Consider the following 20,585-nt stretch of genomic DNA (forward strand, 5'->3'; position numbering starts at 1 on the left):
TTCCAGGTATGGGCCTTTAAGTAAAGAGCCCTATGTTTATTATTACCATCATTTTATAAAATAAAGAACATATGTAACTCACCCATTAGATGGCTATCTCCTATAAGCAGCAGCTATTCTTTAAATTGCAAGTATTTAGCTTTAAGAAACTCATGAACTGATATCCTTTCCCTTACTTCACCATGGATCACTAAAATCTTTTTCATTAATCAGCACTGGTCTAAAATATTAAAATTTGGGAACCACTGGACTAGATAATTTTCAAAGTCCAAGCCTCAAACCCTATAATTTTAAGTTTATGTGCTCTGTTATATTTCTTTTACTCCATACCATGGTCTAGAGTAGATGCCTGGGTGGGTGAAGCAAAGTGCTGATACTTAAATTGATGGTCAGAAATAGACTTAAATCAGTTTGAGAAATAACCACTAAACTAAAACAAGGATGACTTTACTGGGGCAAGAATAAACTGTTACAGATTTAACTTTACCAATAATAATGAACCGCTGATTGTGTGCTTACTATAAAGACTATTTTACATGTGAGGAAACTGAGGCAATGGGAAGTTAAATAGCTCACCAAAACCACAAGGTTATACACCTCAGTAGTCAGAAATTCAACGCCAATCTATGACTCATACTTTTGGGTATGAGTCAAAGCTAAAGAAATTATTTGGATTTTAATTACCACTTGCCCTTTTATAAAAGAGTAGTTAATGGTTTAATCTTAAAAGTTTGAAAGGCTAAAACATTTTAATATTTTACTTTTCCAAATATTGCCTTTACAGTTCCATCATAAATATTAACAGAGCTTTTACACTATAAAAAAAAGTCAAGATGCCAGTCAGTATGGTTTCTAGATTCTCTCAAAAAGTTGACCCAATTACACATTTGTAATTTCTAATGGACATATACTTACAGATTTCTTCTTTTCGTTTTAAGAAGAATGTGTTTGTCTTCTGTGATTTCAAATCTGCAGTAAGAGACAACATTTATGAGTACAGTGACATGAAAGATAAAACACTGAAAAAAAAATACTATTTCATATTACTTATACACCTTATCTTAAGAAAAGCTAGGTACCCAAGGAAAAAATAAGAAACTACTAAAGATGAATCCATACCCAGAAGTTCTGCTGTTAAGATCTTGGAAACCAAGACCACCTGTCATGTAAAGGTAGAAGATCCCAATAATGAATGTAACTGTACTGTATATGTAAAATGTACCAATAAACTCAAAGAAAAAAAAAGATCTTGGAAAAATAACTGAGCCAGACTCAAGGAAACAGTAGTGAAACACTATGAGATGATGGCAAGAAACAGAACTTAAGTTCTTGTCACTTTTATTCCCAGCTGTCAGGACCAATACAAGGCTCAGAGACAGAGACATCGGGCCACAGCAAACTAGTTAATCTACCAAGAGAGGCAGCTCCACTCCCAAATGCCTACAGGTATCTCGTTATTTTCCTATCAAAATCAAAAATAAATATTTTCCTTTAAATAATACAAGGGTCTTTGCAAAAGGAAATATAGCACTGGCCTAGGTAGCAACCTAAAGAATATGTTTGTCTTCTATCAATTTATAAACATTATATTTATGATGTTTCTTAAGAGAATACATCAAAAATGTCTAAGGTCAATTTGTGTTTGAGGATGGACCTATTTTGGACAATGTAGACGGAAACTAGTTATCATCTGAATATTCAGTGGAGTAGAATAAGGCAATTTATTAATTTCATAATGCTTGTTTACATCTTAAGACCAATGGGGCATTCTAAGCATGATGCTATGATTTTGAAGAACTGAAGTTTTATTCCAACCTGCAGTAGTCACTACTATTTGAATATATTTATAAGACTGTTTTTTTCATCTAGACATCCCAATGCCAAGTCACAAAAACAAACATCTACACAACTTTTTTTTTCATCCATGTAACTTTAAAAACCATACTAACTAGTTGGTTTTAACTGGAATAATTAATTCTCTCCTATGAAGGAAGGAATTATTTATACCCAGAACTATCACTAACAGATACTAAGAGATGATGCCTTTTGTTCTGTTCTCTAGAACTACTTTCAATTTCAAGTTAATATCTAAAATTTACTTTGTGGAGATAGTGCTAGAGTCAGTATAAGGTTGAGTACAAAAGGTTAAGGCTACCTAGAAATAGAAGTTATGCTATTTTAGATTTTTCTAGTTTTCTCCCATTTATTGTTAACATGAAGGGGAGGCTGCATACGTCCTAAGAGCTAACAAAATGAATTTTGCAGGAGAAAAACTTTAAAATTATATATAGAAATCATATATCTCCCCAAAGATAATTTTGATAACTGAAAAATGACAAATATAACCCTTATATAAAATTCATTTAAATATATATAGGTGGCTGGAGGATAGGGAAGGGAGGGGTGGGGAATATACACAATTGTCCACTAGATTGTTTAATTTGGAAAATAATTCTACTAATAAATACCTGCAATGGACAGTCAACACTTGACCCTTGGTATCAGAGAAAAATCTGGAGAGGATAGTCAAGTGTCAGAATTCTCCCAGCTGGATGAGAGCTCCAGCTTCAACCTTTTACAGATCTCCAGTCTCATAGCCCTAAATCAGTTGGGGAGGAAGAGATACTCTCGGAGGTGCTTTAGTTCAAAGGAAATACAAAATGTCGCTCAATGCCTATAACCTTAACACCTATTTCTTTTATCATAAGAGGGACTGCGGATATACTTCAGTAGAAGAACATATGATTAATATGTGCAGCTCCAATTCAATCCCCAGCAAAAAATAAATAAATAAAAATGAAAGTATGTAATGGCTACCCGGTACAGAAAAGGAAATTAAATCACAGTACATTTTGTAATCTACATTACTGTAATCTACACAACAGTAAAATCGACCCTGAACTCCCCTCTCATAGCATCCCCCTACAAAATAGTACAGTCCTCTTAAAATAATTTTACTAAAATAAATTAAAGGTATTATTTAATATAAAAGAACTAAGCAGATTACCACCATGCAGGTTCTATTCTATAAATATCATCTATAATGATAGGGGAAAGGGATGATTTGACTAAAATTATAATGCAAATTTTAGTTAAGACTTGTTGCTTTCATGGATATGCAAGTTTTTTGTAATATAAGGAAGTTAGAAAGTCTTAGCAAATTTGTAACACACTAAAGTGTACAATACAGTTTGTTTTACTTAATAAAACTTGGTAGCATAAAAAAATAATACAGTATCACAAATTTACCATCTTATAATTAGGGAAGAAGGTAGCACTAAGAAAACCCAACCTACCAAATACTGTGAAACAAAACATCATGCACAAAGCTAACAAGAGCATAAAAATGATTTTAAATAAAGCAAAAAGTGATACAAATACAAGACAGTAATATTCAACTTCAAACAACCCTCATACTTTACTTTGAAGCAGACTGGAAAACAAAGCATTAAGGTGATTGGTTTTGACCCTGTCAGTAAATAAGTTTCTTAACTAATATTTTGCAAACATCCTTTCAGAAGTAAAGTCAATACTAAAATTGGTATAGCATCTGTTGGAAATATTTCAAGCATGATGAATTGTCCTCTTGTACTTAATGTTTCAAGGACCTATCTTAATAAGATTAAAATAGAATGTTTCAGAAAATAGTGGAAATCTTTAGTACATAATGTTCAAGTCTAAAAGCAAATCCTGGTAAATCTCTTTTAAAACACTGTCCTAAGCAATCATCTATTATAAGACTAATTTTAGGAAAATAAATATAAATCATATATTGCCAAGTATTTGTGAGTGAAAGTGGAAAAACCAGAATATAATTCAAAGTTTAGAAATATTTTTTTCTCTCATTGAGTTTATTGGTACATTTTAAGTATACAGTACAGTTATATTCATCATTGGGATCTTGTACCTTTACATGACAGGTCTTGGTTCTCATTTATTCCCCTTGTCCCTGCCTTCCCTTCACCCCCTCCTACCCTCCCCATTTACAAACACTTTATTTTCATTTTCTCATATTTTTTTCTTTTTAGAAATATTGATATCAAGAAATATAGGTTCAACTACATGAGACCCTGTCTCAAAAACAAAAAAGAAATACAGATGTAAAACAGTATGTTTGAGTATTGTTACATAGTCATAGAAAAATTAGCAACAGACACACTAAATATTAAGACCAGTTATTGCTGGGTTGTGATTACAAGTGAATTTTAAATATTTCAATATTTAATCATAACATCTTTCAAAATTTCCATAAAAACATTATACTAAAAATTGATTTAAAATTATAAAAGAACAAGAAAATGACTCAGTTAAAACAGAACTACATAACTGCCCCAAACCAGTCAAGCTATTGGAGGGTACTGCTCAAATTCTAAGTGGTGGAAGAATCTTTTCTTTTCCCTTTAAGAATATATGTGCAAGTGAGTGTTCCAGGAAATAAGATTATGGGTCACTTGATTTGTGAATAGTAAAACATAATAAAGAAATGTTAAAATGTAATTACAAGTACCCCAAATCTATAGTGTGAAAAATAATGCAGATAATTCCATACTGTTAGACTAGAATGCAGCTTCACAGAAAAGTTAGATAACTTCTTAAAAAGTATGTTAATAATATGCAAACATTGTAAAATGCATCTAATAAAGTGAAAGTATCATTTTCACTTGATCACCTAGATATATCAGTTTTCATGCATATACTATCTTTAATCAAATGATGGCAAACTTATGGTACAATGAGCTGTTTGTATCATCAAAAGTTCTAAAAGGTTCACCATCTCTAAGCGAATATTGCATCATACTAATCTATACAAGTGTGCACCTTCTTGAAAAACACTGACTCTTTTATATGTCCTTCTAAGTCAGAGCACATGAATTTCCTATTTAACAGTTCTGTAGTATTTCACTGTATCACAATTAAGTCTAACCAATATTTTCAATTGGTGGACTTTTTGAATTTGCCTAATTTCTTATTTTCAGAAACAGCACCAAACTTCTTTATAAAAATATTTATGGAATGCTACTATTGTATGTATTCAGAGCAGAATTGCTTAGACAAAAGGTACAAATGTTTTAGATTTTTAGTCTATTGTAAATTGCACTCCAGGCCAAGAAGGAATGATATTCTAGGACAAAGAGTATATCCAGCACCCAGATCTTAAATTGGCAAATACTATTCTCCAATAAATGTGATCATTATGTATGGCAAACATGTACTAATAAAAACAAATTAGATAATTACTAAATAAAATTACAAGATTTCCAAATTTACAGATGTTAACATTTGCTGGCAAAAATGAAGAAAAAAAAACACCCCAAAAAATAAAAAATACCCTGAGCTTTTTGGAGCAGTGGTTTCCAGGACCACAGCAGGAATGATGCAATGTGAGGCCAGTATTATGTGGTACCAGAAAATTTGAAGTGCTTCAAAAAATGACATGTCAAAAGGTCCACCAGGGCCAACCCAAGTGGTCAGTGTTGGCACAATTTGAGCAGCAAAATAATGATATTAGAATCTATGCCATTTCACAATGTCAGTTATCTCATTAGGGTCTTATGTACTATTACAGAAGAAAGGGGCTAAAGGTGTAGGGAAAGCGGGAAGGGTAGGCGAAAGGTAATAAGGGAAAAGAAAAAAACATGTAAGAAAATGAAAAGAAAGAAATAAAGTGTTTGTAAATGGGGAAGGGAGGAGGGGGTGAAGGGAGGGCGGGGACAAGGGGAGAAAATGAGAACCAAGACCTGTTGTGTAAAGGTACAATATTCCAAGGATAAATGTAACTATACTGTTTGTTTTAAATGTACCAATAAACTTAATGGAAAAAAAGAAATTGAAGAATTTTTATAAATTAGAGGAAACAAAATATCTGAATGCAATGTGGGATCCTAGACTGAATAATGGAACAGGAAAAGGACTTAAATAGAAACACTAGTGAGACTTGAACACAGTTTGTAATTCAATTAACAGTATTATACATTAATAGTATTGATAATTATGCTACAATTATATAAGATGTTAACATTAAGGGAAATTAGATTAATGGCCCATGGAAACAGTGTGCTATTTTTATAACTCTCTTATGAAACTCTAAAATTTATTTCAAAGAAAAGTAACAATGCCCTATCTGAAAAAGAATATATTACATTCTACATTCCCATCAGCAATGTGCCCGTTTTCTCACATCCTCTCTGATGCTGGATTAAACTGTGTATTAGTTGCCTAAAACACTTTTCATTTTATATTTTTCATTTTTAGCAAATGAACATATGAAAATATTTCACTTTGTCTGAATTTCTTGTATTAAGCATCTCATTCAAGTCCCACTTATTCATTGTTTTGTTGACTGCTTAAGAGCCCTTAACAAATTAATAAAATAAACCCTTTGGAATGCTGCAAACATTTTGCCCAGTAAAGCTTTTCTTTTCATTCAGGGTATTGCTTTTAGACAAATATTGCTATTAATGTCTTAACAAGTAAAGTGTCTCCCATTTGTGGTTTCTTCATCCTATTCTCACTTTAAGAGCATAAAATCATTTCCTTATATTTCCTAAAAGTATAATTACCAATTCAAAGGTGGGTCTTTTTTTTCTGAGTGTGATTAGAAAAGTAGAGGTAGAAAGGGAGACTACTGATATATAGTACAAAATTACTTTGCAGAAAGGCTATCCCTATTTATACTCCCATCAGCAGCATCACATATTTTATTGCAAAATAATTTCATTATTTTAAAAGACAAAAATATCTATTTTACCTATATTCTAGCTAGAAGAAACCATTTATTACCTTCAGAAAAACTATGTAATATTCATATCTTTCAGCTTCATTTTCTGAACAACTTACTGTACAGACTTTATTTCGGCCCTCTGTTCACCCAGAAATCTCACGTCACTTTTTCTGGCTTACCAAATACCTCAAGCTAAAATTTCTTTCCTTCTTTTAATTCCTATAGATCTTAAATTGTATTATATTACCCCACATTTTATGAATTTCTCCTAATCACTTACCTAAAATTATAAGTTCATTTAGGGCAAGATCTGAATATTTTATGGTCTCTATCCTCTTTGGCTTGTAAACAGTATTAAATGATTCATGGAACAAATAAGAGAAACTAACGATTGTCAAGACAATATAATTGATTTAAGTCCTTCTTTTGTTGCCCTCATAGTTAACACCAACCTTCACTTTGTCTGTAACTATTCTCAAACCTAGATTTTTCAGCTGTCATCTTCAACAGGTATTTTAGGAAAACATTTATGACAAAAAGCTACCATTCCATTGTAGAATGATGCTAATATATCCCAGGCAAACAAAAATCACTAGTTCTATTCATAACCCACAAATTAGTCTTTTGAGTGCTAGAAGAGCAGATCAACTAAATATCTATGGCAAGAGTTGATACATCTTTGCATAGTTAAATCTGCAGAATTCTGATAAAAGTTAAGTTATTGGATTTTTTATTAGTACACATCTGCAGTAGATAATGTTCACATTCTTTTTTTTTTCTTTCACTGAGTTTATTGGTACATTTTAGGTATACAGTACAGTTACATTCATCATTGGGATCCTGTACCTTTACATGACAGGTCTTAGTTTTATTTTCTCCATTCCCCTGCTCTCTCTTGACCCCTCCACCCTTCTCTATTTACAAAGAATTTGTTTCCATTTTTTCCTTTTCTCATATTTCCTTTCCCCTACCTTTCCCACTTCCCTTACTTCTATAGCCCTTTCTTTCCTATTTCACATTATCAATTACACAATTTGAAACTTATTTATACTTTTAGCTTTTCACACCAGAAAAACTATTTGGTATTTAAACAAAAATTATAAAATGATTTTAAAAAGAAACTATTCTCCCCTCTTCCACATGATTTCAGAAGATAAAACAGTGTTTTTCAGAAAATTAGGAAGGCACCCTATGTGTATAATTTTATACAATAAAATCATGAATTTCTAAGCAGTTGTGACTATAGTTTTACTTTTACGATCACCCCAAGAGACCTACCTACCAGATAAATTTGAGAATATAAGAAAATAAAACAAAAAAGTACATTATGCCTATCTTTTTATTTACCTAAGTTTAAATAAGCAGTAGCAATCTCAGCTACTCAGGAGGATGAGGAGGAAACATGACATGGATCCAGAAATTCAAGGTCAGCACCTGGGCAACACAGCAAGACTGCTTCAGAAAGAAAAAAAAAAGTGCCAGGGATTTAGCTCAGTGGTGCTGCCACCTGCTTCATAAGCACAAGGTCCTGAGTTCGATCCCCGGTACAAAAAAAAGGAAAATACATTATTTTAAAGCTCTCAATGTATAAATTAAATTTAAATAATAATTTTTATCATAAAGCATCAATAAATCATATTTTTGTCATCTACCTACTATTTTAAAACAACCACTAAATGAAAAACTTTCAATAGATTAAAAACTTTTATCACAGTGGTAATCATTGACTCAGAGATCAGGAATCTTAAAATACTGATTTCTAAATATTCTGGACAATAAGGGAAAAGAAAAAATATGAGAAAAGGAAAAAAATGGAAACAAAGTCTTCGTAAATGCAGAATGGTGGAGAGGGTGAAGAAAGGGGTATGGGGAAAAAATAAAAACCAAGACCTGTCATGGACAAGTACAAGATCCCAATGATGAATGTAACTGTGCTGTAATACTTAAAAAGTACCAATAAAACTTGAGTATAAACTCAATGAGAAAAAAATATTCTGGACAAATAGATTGAATACACAAATCTTTCCCAAGTTTATCCAAGAAATGTGTTAGTACAACCATGAATCTGAATTTCTAAGGCTTTCATTGAAATACTAACAACCTGAATAATACCTGTAAGTAGTGTTTGTTACTTAAGTCATCTTGACGAGATATTACTCCCATGGAACAATCATGAGGTTCCACAAAATTTGTGCAATTCTGACCAGAAGTTATGCTTTGTTTTTAAAAACCACAAAAACATGACTCGATAACCAAACACACAGCAACGACTAACTTAGTGAACAGTAAACACCCATAGGCTAATAATTTTAGGAAAAATGTGTATGTTCCCTATAAATCTGAGAAAAGAAAATATATATATTTTTAGAAACAGACTCAGAGCTAAATAAGGCCTGCTTCAAAGATTCCCCAAGTATTGCCTGGGGCTACCAGTTCTGTGCATTACTTTCATTCTTGCTACAAATAATGTCATTTATTAAAACAGCCAGCAATGGGCTAGGGCTCCATTAAAAGTAGTGCTGATTAGTGGGCACAGTAGTGCATGCCTGTAATCCCAGCACTTGGGAGGCTGAGGCAGGAGGATCACTGAGAGTTAGAGGCCAGCGTGGGCTACATAGTGAGTTCAAGACCTGCCCCGGCTACATACATACACATACACACACACACACACACACACACACACACACACAAAAGTAGGGCCAATTAGAAATAAGGAAATTACTCAATGTTGTCAAAGGTTTAAAAAAAGGCCATCTGACATATTGTTGACAGAGGTGGAAATTGGCAAGTTTTATAGAAAGCAATTTGGCAATATGTGTTAAGAGGCTTTAAGTCATACTCTCACGATCTAGTAACTTCAATTCCTATTTCTAGGAACAACCATAGGCAGTAATGAGAAAAATATAAAAGATAGTCACCAATGTGATTTAGAGAATAGCAAAATTAGCAACAACTTCAAAGACCCAAAAAGCAATTGGTAAAATAATGATGTCTCTATGGATCAAATATACAGAGCTACTGAATATACCATTGTCAAACAGTATTTAAGAACATGAGAAAACCTGTAAGAAATGCAGTTAAATTGGTCTAAGATGAAACTTCAGATATATCAGCTTTCTCAAATTTATGTACATAGACTATAATCCTAACATACACATACTGAGAATAACCATCGGATTGAGCCATTGTTACTGATGAAGAGTTTGCCATACTTTTTTCATTTGTTAAGAAGGGAAAGGTTAAGAATACACACACAACTGACCTCTTAAGTTGTAAAGAATTAAACGAGTAAAGGAAAGGATATGACAAAATATCACAGATAGGGAATAAAGTATATTAAAAATCAGCGGACATGAGAAGAGGTTCACCAAAAAAAGTAAATGCTATATTATTAAGTATAAAAAGCAAATTAAAACTCTTATATAAAGTATTTTTGTAATCTATCTTCAAGAGAAGTCCAGACAATGTTGAGAGCAGTGCATTTATATTCTGCATATAAAAAAGCATTAAAGGATATATATTAAAAATATCAGTTGTCTTTAAGTGAACTATTACCCATATTTTGTTTTTTTTATTATTTTATTTACATACATTTTCTAAAATAAATCTGTATAATACTTTTGGACCCTGAAACAGAAAAAGAAATGACCCTGGGAGAAAAATTTAGAGAAATCCAAATAAATTCTATAGTTTAGTCAGTTGTATAGACCCAGTGTTATATAAAATGTTAACATTAGGGGAAGCTGGAGAGAATTTATACATGGAACCTCTGAACTATCTTCAATAAATTTTCTATCAGATTAGAATTATTAAAAATAAGCCATACAATGATATCACATTTTTATTATTTTTTTTTCCGACAGGAGATTTTATTAGGGAAGGCAGATTAGGGAGAGAAGAGAGAAGCAAGAGAGAGAAGAGAGACAGGAGAGAGAAGGAGAGATCACATTTTTAAAATAGAAGAGAAACACAAACTAAAATTTTTCTAATCTAGCAGAAAGAATCCATTTGGTTAAAGCCATCCCTAATACATAAACAAGAATACAGCAGAATAGGGCTAGGGATTTGGCTAAGTGGTTCCGCCGCCTGCCTCGCAAGTGCAAGGGCCCAAGTTTGACCCCTGGTACAAAAAAAAAAAAATACAGCAGAATAAATTCTTTGACAAGTAAGTTACTATAATTTCTAGCATTACAACAGAAAGCTGTAAAAACAATTATAATAGCTAACCTCCTCTAAATATGAAAGCGATGCCATCTTACTGTGCATAGGCTCACTAAAGCAAGAGATAAATGGTTAAATCTCTATTTTATTTGGTTATATAAATGGCATACATGAAGACTATCCATCATAATAATGTATACAATTAGAGAGGAAATGAATTAAAAGTTAAGAATACATAGAGACCTCTTGCATTCATAGTATTTTTCCAAATCCTGTGTAGTTACAAGTGCATGTGCACACCTTTGTCTAAGAAATACGTTAGCTGGGGTGTGGCAGCACATTCCTGCAATCCCAATACTCTGGGAGAGTGAGGAAGGAGGATCACAAGCTCGAGCCCAGGCTGGGCAACTTACACACTTAGCAAGACCCTATCCCAAATTTAAAAACTTAAAGGGGCTGAGGATATAGCTCAGTATGAAGGTCCTGGGTTCAATCTCCAGTACTACAAAAGGGGTGGGGGTGGTTGGCTCATTGTTAAAGTAGTTACATTATATGCATAAGGCCCTGGATTCAATCCCCAGCAGTATAAAAGAAGGAAGAGATGGAGGGAGAGAAGAAAGGAGGGGAAGTAAAGAAAAAATATTTAATGAATATATACTATGCTCTGTCCTAATGGAGCTTACTGTTCAATGGCCAGTATTTTAAGCAGATAGCAGCCTAAAGCAGAGAACTAGACATACAGGTAGAATTCTCAACCTATAATCCTCAACCCTCTAATAATAGCCCAAGCAGATGACTATAGGCCTTCTTAAAAGTTAATAATAAGAGCTACCCCTGAAATTATGCAGCTATACATGTTATCACTCTATTAACTGGCTTGCCTAAAAGTAGATTTTATTTTTAAATCATTTGAAATATTGAGGCATATTAACATATGCAAAGTAAAGGATGAAAGTGAGTTTCTAAGAGAAGAAAGAAAAATGCAGCATCAAAAAGCACAGAAAACTCAAAAGTCTCGATCAGTTTTATCTAGATAGACTAGCCAGCTATTAAAAACAACTTGCCTGTCTGGTTATGATTCCAACAAACATAAAATTTGGAAGAGGATAGTTTCATTGTGGAACACAACCAGGGGAGGTTTCATTACCTAAGTATTGATTTTAAATGCCTCAATATAAGACACTTCTGCACAGTTCTAAAGTACAAACTTGAGGCTGGGAGCATAGTTCAGTGGCAGAGCACTTGCCTAGCATGTGCAAGGAACTGGGTTCAATTTCCAACACTACAAAAATAAAATAAAAACTCTAAAAATAGATTAAATGAGAAGTGCTTGAGTACTTAAACATCAACTCTAACTCTGCCAGTTGTATGAAAGTGTCTTACAGGCCAGGGTTTTGTTTTTGTTTTTTTTTTAATTTGGCTCAGTGGCACTGCCCCTGCCTCACAAATACAAGGTCCTTAGTTCAATCACCAGTACAAAGAAAAAAAAACAGTAAAAAAAGTAAGTTTCCAGGATTTTTTTAAAAGAATAAGAAAATATATTATTAAACTGCTTCCAATACCCTCATCTTTCAGTTACCTGGGCCACTATATTAAATGTAGAAGAGAACAACGTTGAGGTTTAGGGCCTGATGCCCTGTCCAAACAACATCCTGATCTTTCACCAGCAATGTTGCAGCATGTGAAAGCAAGGAAAAAGTAGTCTAGTAATAGCAGAATGTGGCCAAAGACCTGGCCAAGGACCAAACCTCAAAAGTTTAGAGGGTCATTCAAAAGGGCAATTTCATACAAGCCAAAAAGGCAACTGTACTATTTCAAAATACCATTGGCTTTTTTTAATTCAAGAGATAGAAGTAGGTCATCAGCAGAGTCCACAAGTTTAAAGAACTAATTTTTCATCTTCAGTTCCTAGTGAATCCTAATGCAAAATGAAACATTTCCCCAGATGTAGTGACAAAACATTATAGAATCTAGAAAATATTACACCAATAAAATGACCTTAAGTATTTGTTGCCTTAGCTAGGAATGATGCAAAATTATTCAAACTTGAAAACAACTACTATGCGAGTGTTATATAATAGTCTCACCTTTGAAAATATGACTTTTGACTCAATTTCGCAGATTTTTCATTGGAAGCTATGATCATCAAAATAAACACTGCATAGCTACTCTGTTTTCTACTTACTTTAAGGAACTTATACATTACAACTTTTTTAATATATCTCTTGAATATACACAATGTATTTGAGATTTGTAGTTTGGAAAACTAAAGGCACATTTCGGCTATTGACCATAAATTCCCTGCTACTTCCTCCTCATCTTTGCTAATGCCCTAGTATAGCATTCACCTTCTCTTTCCTGCTGGCAGTGCCCTGAGTAAGGTGACCCTTCAAAGTTGGAGGTAGTCCATGGAGGTGGTCAGCAATCTTTTCCAGTTGAGGATAACTGAAAACAAGATATAAGGAAACATTTTATCTCTCTGAGGCTAAATCAAACCAAAAACAAAATATGGTTTTTAGGGCCAGGGTTTTCTTTTTAGAAACATTTCAGCTGTCTGAATCTTAGGAACAAATCTCCCATCTTACTAAATATTATCATCACAATTATAGCCCAATCACTCCACAGAGATATTCCATGTAACCAAATAATGATGGCAAAAATGCATGGTACTACAAAAATAAAACAATAAGGTTTGGGGAAGCTATCCTACCACTGCAATGTTTTCCTCACTAGTGCCACAGCTATTACCTTTGTGGAGCACTTATGTCTATTTATACCTCCATATTATATCCCTACTGAGCTAGGTTTCAAAACAGCTGGCAAGGTTGGTGTGTCTTTTTAACCCCACTATTTTGTATTCCTGGGGCTGAGAATTGCTAATCATTGAGATCTAACCAAGCAAGTCCCAAAACAAATGAAAAGAGATGGCTGAGGAGTAAAAGTAGTGTTGGGGAACTCCATTTCAAAACATTTTCAAAATACAAAAGGTGGGGGATTCGCCATGAAGGATTTCATTTTGTAGCTGTCTCTTATAATGGATACTACCTATAAGGAAGTATAGTAGCCCCTGGAATCTATGGGGGATCATTCCAAAATATTCCTCACATGCTTGAAATTGTGGACAGTACTGAACCCTAGAGTAGTATACTTTTTCCTAAACATACATATCTATTATAAAGTTTAATTTGTAAATTAGGTAAAATGAGAGATTAACAATAATAATTAATAATAAAATATAATCATGATAAGCTATAATAAAAATTATTTAAAACTTATGAATTGTTTACTTCTGGAATTTTCCATGTAATATTTTCGGACTGCAATTGACTAGGGGTGACTCAAACTATGGAAAGTGAAACCAAAGATAAAAGGAAACTACTGAATTATCTGGGGGTTATTTCCTAAAGAAAGTTGCTCCCCTATAATATGTAATCTCTTGATAATGAAGAAAATGTTAAAATTAATTTAAATATGTATATAAATGAAAAATCTGCTTCCACATAAAAATCCTGGCCATTATGTCTGACACTATAAAAAATCTAATCAGAGCAGTCTAAAATATTCTAGGGGAAATTTTGAGTTAGGAGGCCAGTCATTGTACTTAAAAGTGTGTAACATGTAACTATATATGAATGAATATGCTAACGCTGACATTTCTATTTGGGGAAATAAACACTACTTAGATTCCCAATTAAAGGTTGCATAATTCACCAAAGGCACACTTTAGCCATGCCTTTTTTAGTTTCCAGGTTATGGAAACAACTAACCTACAGAAAATCTAACCTACATATAAGAAATCGTCTGGGCACAGGGGAGACTTAAACACCGTCTACAACCTGTCTGGTCTTCACTTGGTACCCAGTGTTTTTGTCACCCCAAATATTCCACTAAAGACTTTAAACCATCCTAGACTAATCTTACCATTGGATTTACAACCAATTTATGGTTCCAGCTGTAGGAATATCATTATCCCTGCCATGCTTTGCTCTTTCTTGCTCCATTTGTCTGTAATATATTCATCTGACAATAGTTGTTACTACTGCCCAGTTCCATCTTTCAGTATAGTTCTGATTATTTTCAACTATTCTTTTAAGTTGCTTCTCAACTTAGTATCTTTAATAGTCATGTGGAACCTAGCACCTTTTGCTTGGATTCACCCCATATGATATTAAAGTGAGTTCTTTATTCTTGAAGCCAAGACTATATTTTAAATTCATTTATTTACCAAGTTTCTGCTTCCGATCTGAGGGAACCTTTCAGCTTTTAGTTCATTTGAGAATTAGAAATGACTAACATATTCTGAGCACAATGGATTGTCATCTTCCCAGCAGTAGCAACTGTGCCCATTTCTAAGGTTTTCTTTGAAGACAAATCACTCAGTTCCCCCAAGCAAGAGGTCTTTCTAAATTCTATCATTACTTTGTATTGTATTAAAATAGTTCAAGCATACATTAAAGATAATAAACAAAATACCTGAAACAGATATTTCGCCTAGCTACCCCACTGCATTAACTTCATAACAACTATTACAATCCACCATTAACACTTAACACATTATTAGTAGTCTAATTTCACATCCTCTTCTCATTGAGAAATAGAAAATCTCTATCCTAACTTCCCTGTAAAGTCTAACTTGATAGCACCTATGAGAGAAAAATCCTCCTGTTATGAAATTAATTCCAAAAAGGCCAAGATGCATATAGTATAAGAAAATAGGGGCTGTTGCATTCACTATAACAAACACCTGAATAGCTATGAAGAGCCTTTACATTAACACCATTATCCACAAGGTAGAACTTTCTTTTATAAAATGCCCTATTAAATTTGTAGAAAATGATGAAAAGAATAAAAAGCTTCCATCATGAAACAATGCATTTTCACCTCTATGTCCCAGAGCAAAAACCCAGAGGAGACTGTAATGGGCCTTTAGTGGATTTGCTTAATAAATGATGCAAGTGAAATGTTTAATAATGATGTGAAAAAATGAGAAAAGGAGGAAATAATGGAAACATAGCTTAGTAAATACAAGAGGTGGAGTGGAAGGGAAGGAAGGGAAATGGGAAAAAAATAAGAATCAAGACATATCATGCACAGATACAAATTCCCTAAGATGAATGTGATCATAATGTTTACCTAAACTCAACAAATACAAAAATGATGTGAGAAAGCAGCATACAAACATACTTGCCCAAATCAAACAGGGTCTTCTTAAAATTCAATTTTATATACTATAAACTGAGATTGAAAAACGTTTTCCTAAGATTCAATTTTATATACTATATACTGAGATATAGACAAAGACTTGTGTTACCACAAATACCTAGATTGTTTTTTAAATTTTAAAATAATATAACTTGCCATGCATATCTTTAGCCAAAAACAAGACACAGCGTTTTTTCCTTTGAACAAAAATAACCATTAATGTTTAGTTTTTTTAATCTTCATTAAAACCAAGCTGCACACAAAAACAATTCCTAATGACATTTTTACTATTTTTATTTATACATTTATTGTTAATAAAAACAATTTAAATATAGTTGAGCATTATATAATCACATTTCCACCAATGGCAGACTTCATATCTTATGGTGGTCCCATAAGACCATGGTAATGGAGCTCACAGATTTCTATAACCTAGTAAAACTGTAGCACAACACATTACTCACAGTTGTAGTAATGCTTGTGTAAACAAACCTATTTGGCTGCAATCACATAACAGTATATTATACACAAATTATGTCAACTAAGTATGTAGTAAGCTATATCATTTAGGTTTGCCTATATACAATTTATGATGTTTGCACAATGATAAAATCAATGAATAAAATGAACAACACATTTGTCAGATGTGCCCCCATCAAGTGAAACATAAATGTAACATATTCATAGTTAAATTTGGAACAAAATTGAACTGGTTGAACATTAACACCTTAATATTTCCTTGGTCATTTACTTTTGATGACCATAATCTTTTCAAGATTATTATTTGTCCTAGAAAGCAGATAATTTAACTAAAATGCTGTATTTACATGGTAAAATATTGCTCTTTTCCCATCAGCTATCTTTTTCACTTAGTTGGAGTTACTCTGGTCCTGAAAGATGTTCACAGTATAGTTTCAAGTTAAAGAAAGCAAGCTACAAATCAGTATGTACAGTAAGAACCCATTTTTTAGAAAAAGATCTTATAGTATATGTACTTACTCATGCAAAGGTCCATATGCATACGTGTAAACATGTGTGCACAGGCATGTATACCACAAAGTTGACAGTGGATCTCTCTGGGTATGGTATTATGGTGCTTTTATTTTCATTTATGGTTACATTTTACAGGGCAGAAACTTTAAAAATACAAATAGTATTCCAACAACGGGAGAAAAAGTTACTTTAAAACACCTGAGAACCAACTCAGTACAAACTGATACATTTCTTTTTTTTTAAAGAAATGGATACATTTCTAGCACAGTGTTGTTACACAATAAAGGAATCATATTATAACTACCCTCCAATGTGGTGCTCAAATGTTTAATGTTCTTAATCTGAGTGATTACTAACAAAGAAGCATATTATAGATTGTTAAATACAGTCAACAATGTAAAGCATAAAAAAGTAGAAGTAATTCCTGCCTTCTTTTCACACCACTCCCTTTTCCTCAAGGGATAACTATCCTTGGTGTTATCAATCAGGTCCTTTTATTATCTAAACAAATGATAAAGGTTTGTTTGTTTTTAGATAAGGGAGTGATGTTGTACAACTTTTCTCATCCCTTTCTCCCTCCTCTCCTACTTAACAACATATTCTGGAGCTTCAGTGTCAGTTTATATATGACTATATGAAAGGTCTTTTCTTTTCTTTTTCTTTTTCCATTTCTCCATCGCATTCTACAGTACTATTTAAACATTCCCCTACTGAAGGATATTTAAGTTGCTGCCAAGTTTTCACTATTACAAACAGTCTGACTGCAGTGAAACTTTACATAGCTTTATGTACTTTATATATTTACCTAGAATTGTGTTTTAGAATTGTTGAGTCAAAATATAGGCACATTGTAAAATGGGAAGATTTAGGTATTCTTTATCAAAAAAAGTTACACAGACATAGGTGCCAGTTTGGTAAAAGTAGATATTCTATTTCATTTTTTTCCAATGTATTTAGTGAAAATGGTTTACATTTCCCTAATTATTAGACTGACTTTGAGCATCTTTTTTTTATTCATCAAGTTTATTTCTTTTTCTGGAGAAGGCCAATTTACAATTCTCTTTTTTTTTCTAGGGGGTTCCTCTTTCTTACTGATCCACACCAGCACTTTCTATAGTATGTAGTGTATGCAGTAGAAGCCCATTATGTGCAGTTTGGATCAGTTGATTAATTTTTAGGCCAGTTTGGATGAAAAATTATTTTTAAATATATGCATATCAAATATTTCATTCAATCTTCATTTTACTTTATCTGTGGTAAATGTATACTCATTCACCAAACTTTTGATACAAGGCCAAAAGGCAAACATCTTTTCTTTAACTCTGGGCCCATGGATTACCAAGACATTTAAAATGAATTCTTTAGGTATAACTTCAAAGAGCTTAAAAGATACTTGTAAAGCAATGTCAGTAAAGATTTTTTTTTTTTTTTTTGGTTTTTTGAGACAGGGTCTCTCTATGTAGTTCAGACTGACCTGGAACTCACCATGTAGCCCAGCCTGGTCTCGAACTCACAGGGATCCTCCTGCCTCAGCCTCCCAAGTGCTGGGATTACAGGCATGTGTCACCACACCCAGCTTTAGCAAAGAGTATTTTAGTACATTTATTTTACACTAAACTTTTACCCATAACTAATCATCCAAATGTGCTGAATAGTCTTCTTTATAACCTAGCAATTTTCCACTTCCATCCGCTATCTCCATATAATGTGGAGCTAATCTTGGACATTATAACACTTCATCTGTCAGGTTTGCAGTAAGAACTCCAATCTCATCTATTCATGTTTTATCGGTGTACAAAATATCAAACAAATTATATGTTTTTAAAAATATACAGCCAAATTATACTGGTTCAGTAATAAAAGCATCTGCTCTACTGGTGGGAACACAAAGCACTCTAGAACACTGGAGATCAACCTTCTAATAGCAAGTGTTCCGTGCACAGTGTTACTTTACAAAGGAAATCAAGGATATTTAAGATGGTGAGTCAGGCAAATGGAAGTCAAAGTTTCTACTACATATGAAGAAGCTAGGCCTGACCCCCTGTCTGCCACTTGTCTTTTTAACTTTGCTATAGTATCGTATGCTTTCCAGAAGTATTAAAAATACTTAAATGTTTTAAACATATCCTTAATTTAATTCTGTATGCAATGGAAGGGTCCATTTCCTTCCAAATATTTAGCCCACCATCCTCTTTCCATTTTGATTCTCAACATCACACTTAAAGATTTAAAAGAACTAAAATATCCACTTACAAAAGAAGAAAGTTATACAAACAAAATAATAATCAACAGCCTAAGTGGCACGTGATAGCCTCATACTACCATGCATTTAAAAATCAAGTAGTAGTTTCATGAGCATACAGGTGGCCATGCCTGGCTTATTACCATTGTGGCTTAGAAGATCATCAAAAGATTAACTGCAAAGGCCTCTATCTAAACCTGAGAAGTTGAGTTGCAATACCTATAAATTTACAATCAGAAATAATTCTCGCTTCAATAACAACAAACATCAAACTTTCAAACTCTATGCAAGCCTTAATATAGCTGCTTGTCAAGAAAATGAATCAGTCTTCTGAACCACAATATCCATGGAAATGTAACCAAAAGTCATTAAGAAAAACTACTGTAAAATCTGTGAAATTTCCTTTATAGTATAGAAAAACAATAATTTATAATGTTACCTTTTTATAAGCACTGGGATTGAACCCAAGGTCTTCATATTGAGATACATCTTCAGCCCTTTTTAATTTATTTTGAGACAAGTTCTTGCTAAATTGCCCAAGTTGAGCTGGAATTTATAGTCTTCCTTCTTCAGCCTTCCAGAGTGCTGGGATTACAGGCTTGTACCACCACGCACAGCTTATAAGGTTGCCACACCTCTGGGTCCATCAAACTTATTTTCCCCCCTCGGTACCAGGGATTGAACTTAGGACCTTGCGCTTGTCAGGCAGGCACAGCACTGCTAAGCTACATCCCCAACCCATCAAACTATTTTAATAAAGATCTAGAGAATAAATAGTTTTACCAGACTATAAGGTCTCTGTTTCAACTCGGCTGTTCAGAAAAACAATACATAAATGAATGGATATGGCTGTGTTCCAATTTAAGTTTATTTACAAAACCAGGTGGTAGGCAGGTTTTGGCCACAGGTAATATATTTCTGGCTCCTGCCTTACACTGATGTTTGATCCTTTTCAAATAGAAATCCACTACCCTAGTTACATATTTATTTGAGCAAATATATATGATAATAATGAAGGGTCAAGTGAAAATTTCAGTACCACTTTGCAAAAGTAAATATTCTCCAAATTAATTACTAAGCTTTTCCTATAAATTCTATTGCAATAATGAACACACACATTTTTTAAAAAGCTAAAATTATAAACATCACTGGAAGCTGGTATTTATCTTAAAAGAGTAAAAATGAATGCTAAGGAGCTACAATAAAAACAAAAGATACAGTCTGGACAAATTTAAAACTTTTTATTCAGAGTTCTGATATAGTGAG

General features: G+C 33.0%; 1 protein-coding gene across 6 annotated transcripts in view; it reads right to left on the reverse strand.

The window, feature by feature from the left end:
• The window catches only part of Acsl4 (acyl-CoA synthetase long chain family member 4), a 76,074-nt gene that overhangs the window by 50,580 nt on the left and 4,909 nt on the right, over positions 1-20,585 (reverse strand). For 3 of the 6 annotated variants that reach the window (XM_010603067.3, XM_010603064.3, XM_010603062.3), the window contains exons 2-3: positions 13,231-13,327; positions 916-969 (exon numbers count right to left, since the gene is read on the reverse strand). The gene's annotated coding sequence lies outside the window, so the exon portion shown is untranslated. The remainder of the gene's footprint in view (positions 1-915; positions 970-13,230; positions 13,328-20,585) is intronic. The other 3 variants (XM_010603068.3, XM_010603065.3, XM_010603063.3) reach the window with 1 other exon arrangement.

The sequence above is a fragment of the Fukomys damarensis genome, unplaced genomic scaffold (genome assembly GCF_012274545.1).
Source record: "Fukomys damarensis isolate Sample0158 unplaced genomic scaffold, DMR_v1.0_HiC HiC_scaffold_39, whole genome shotgun sequence".
Taxonomy (NCBI): domain Eukaryota; kingdom Metazoa; phylum Chordata; class Mammalia; order Rodentia; family Bathyergidae; genus Fukomys; species Fukomys damarensis.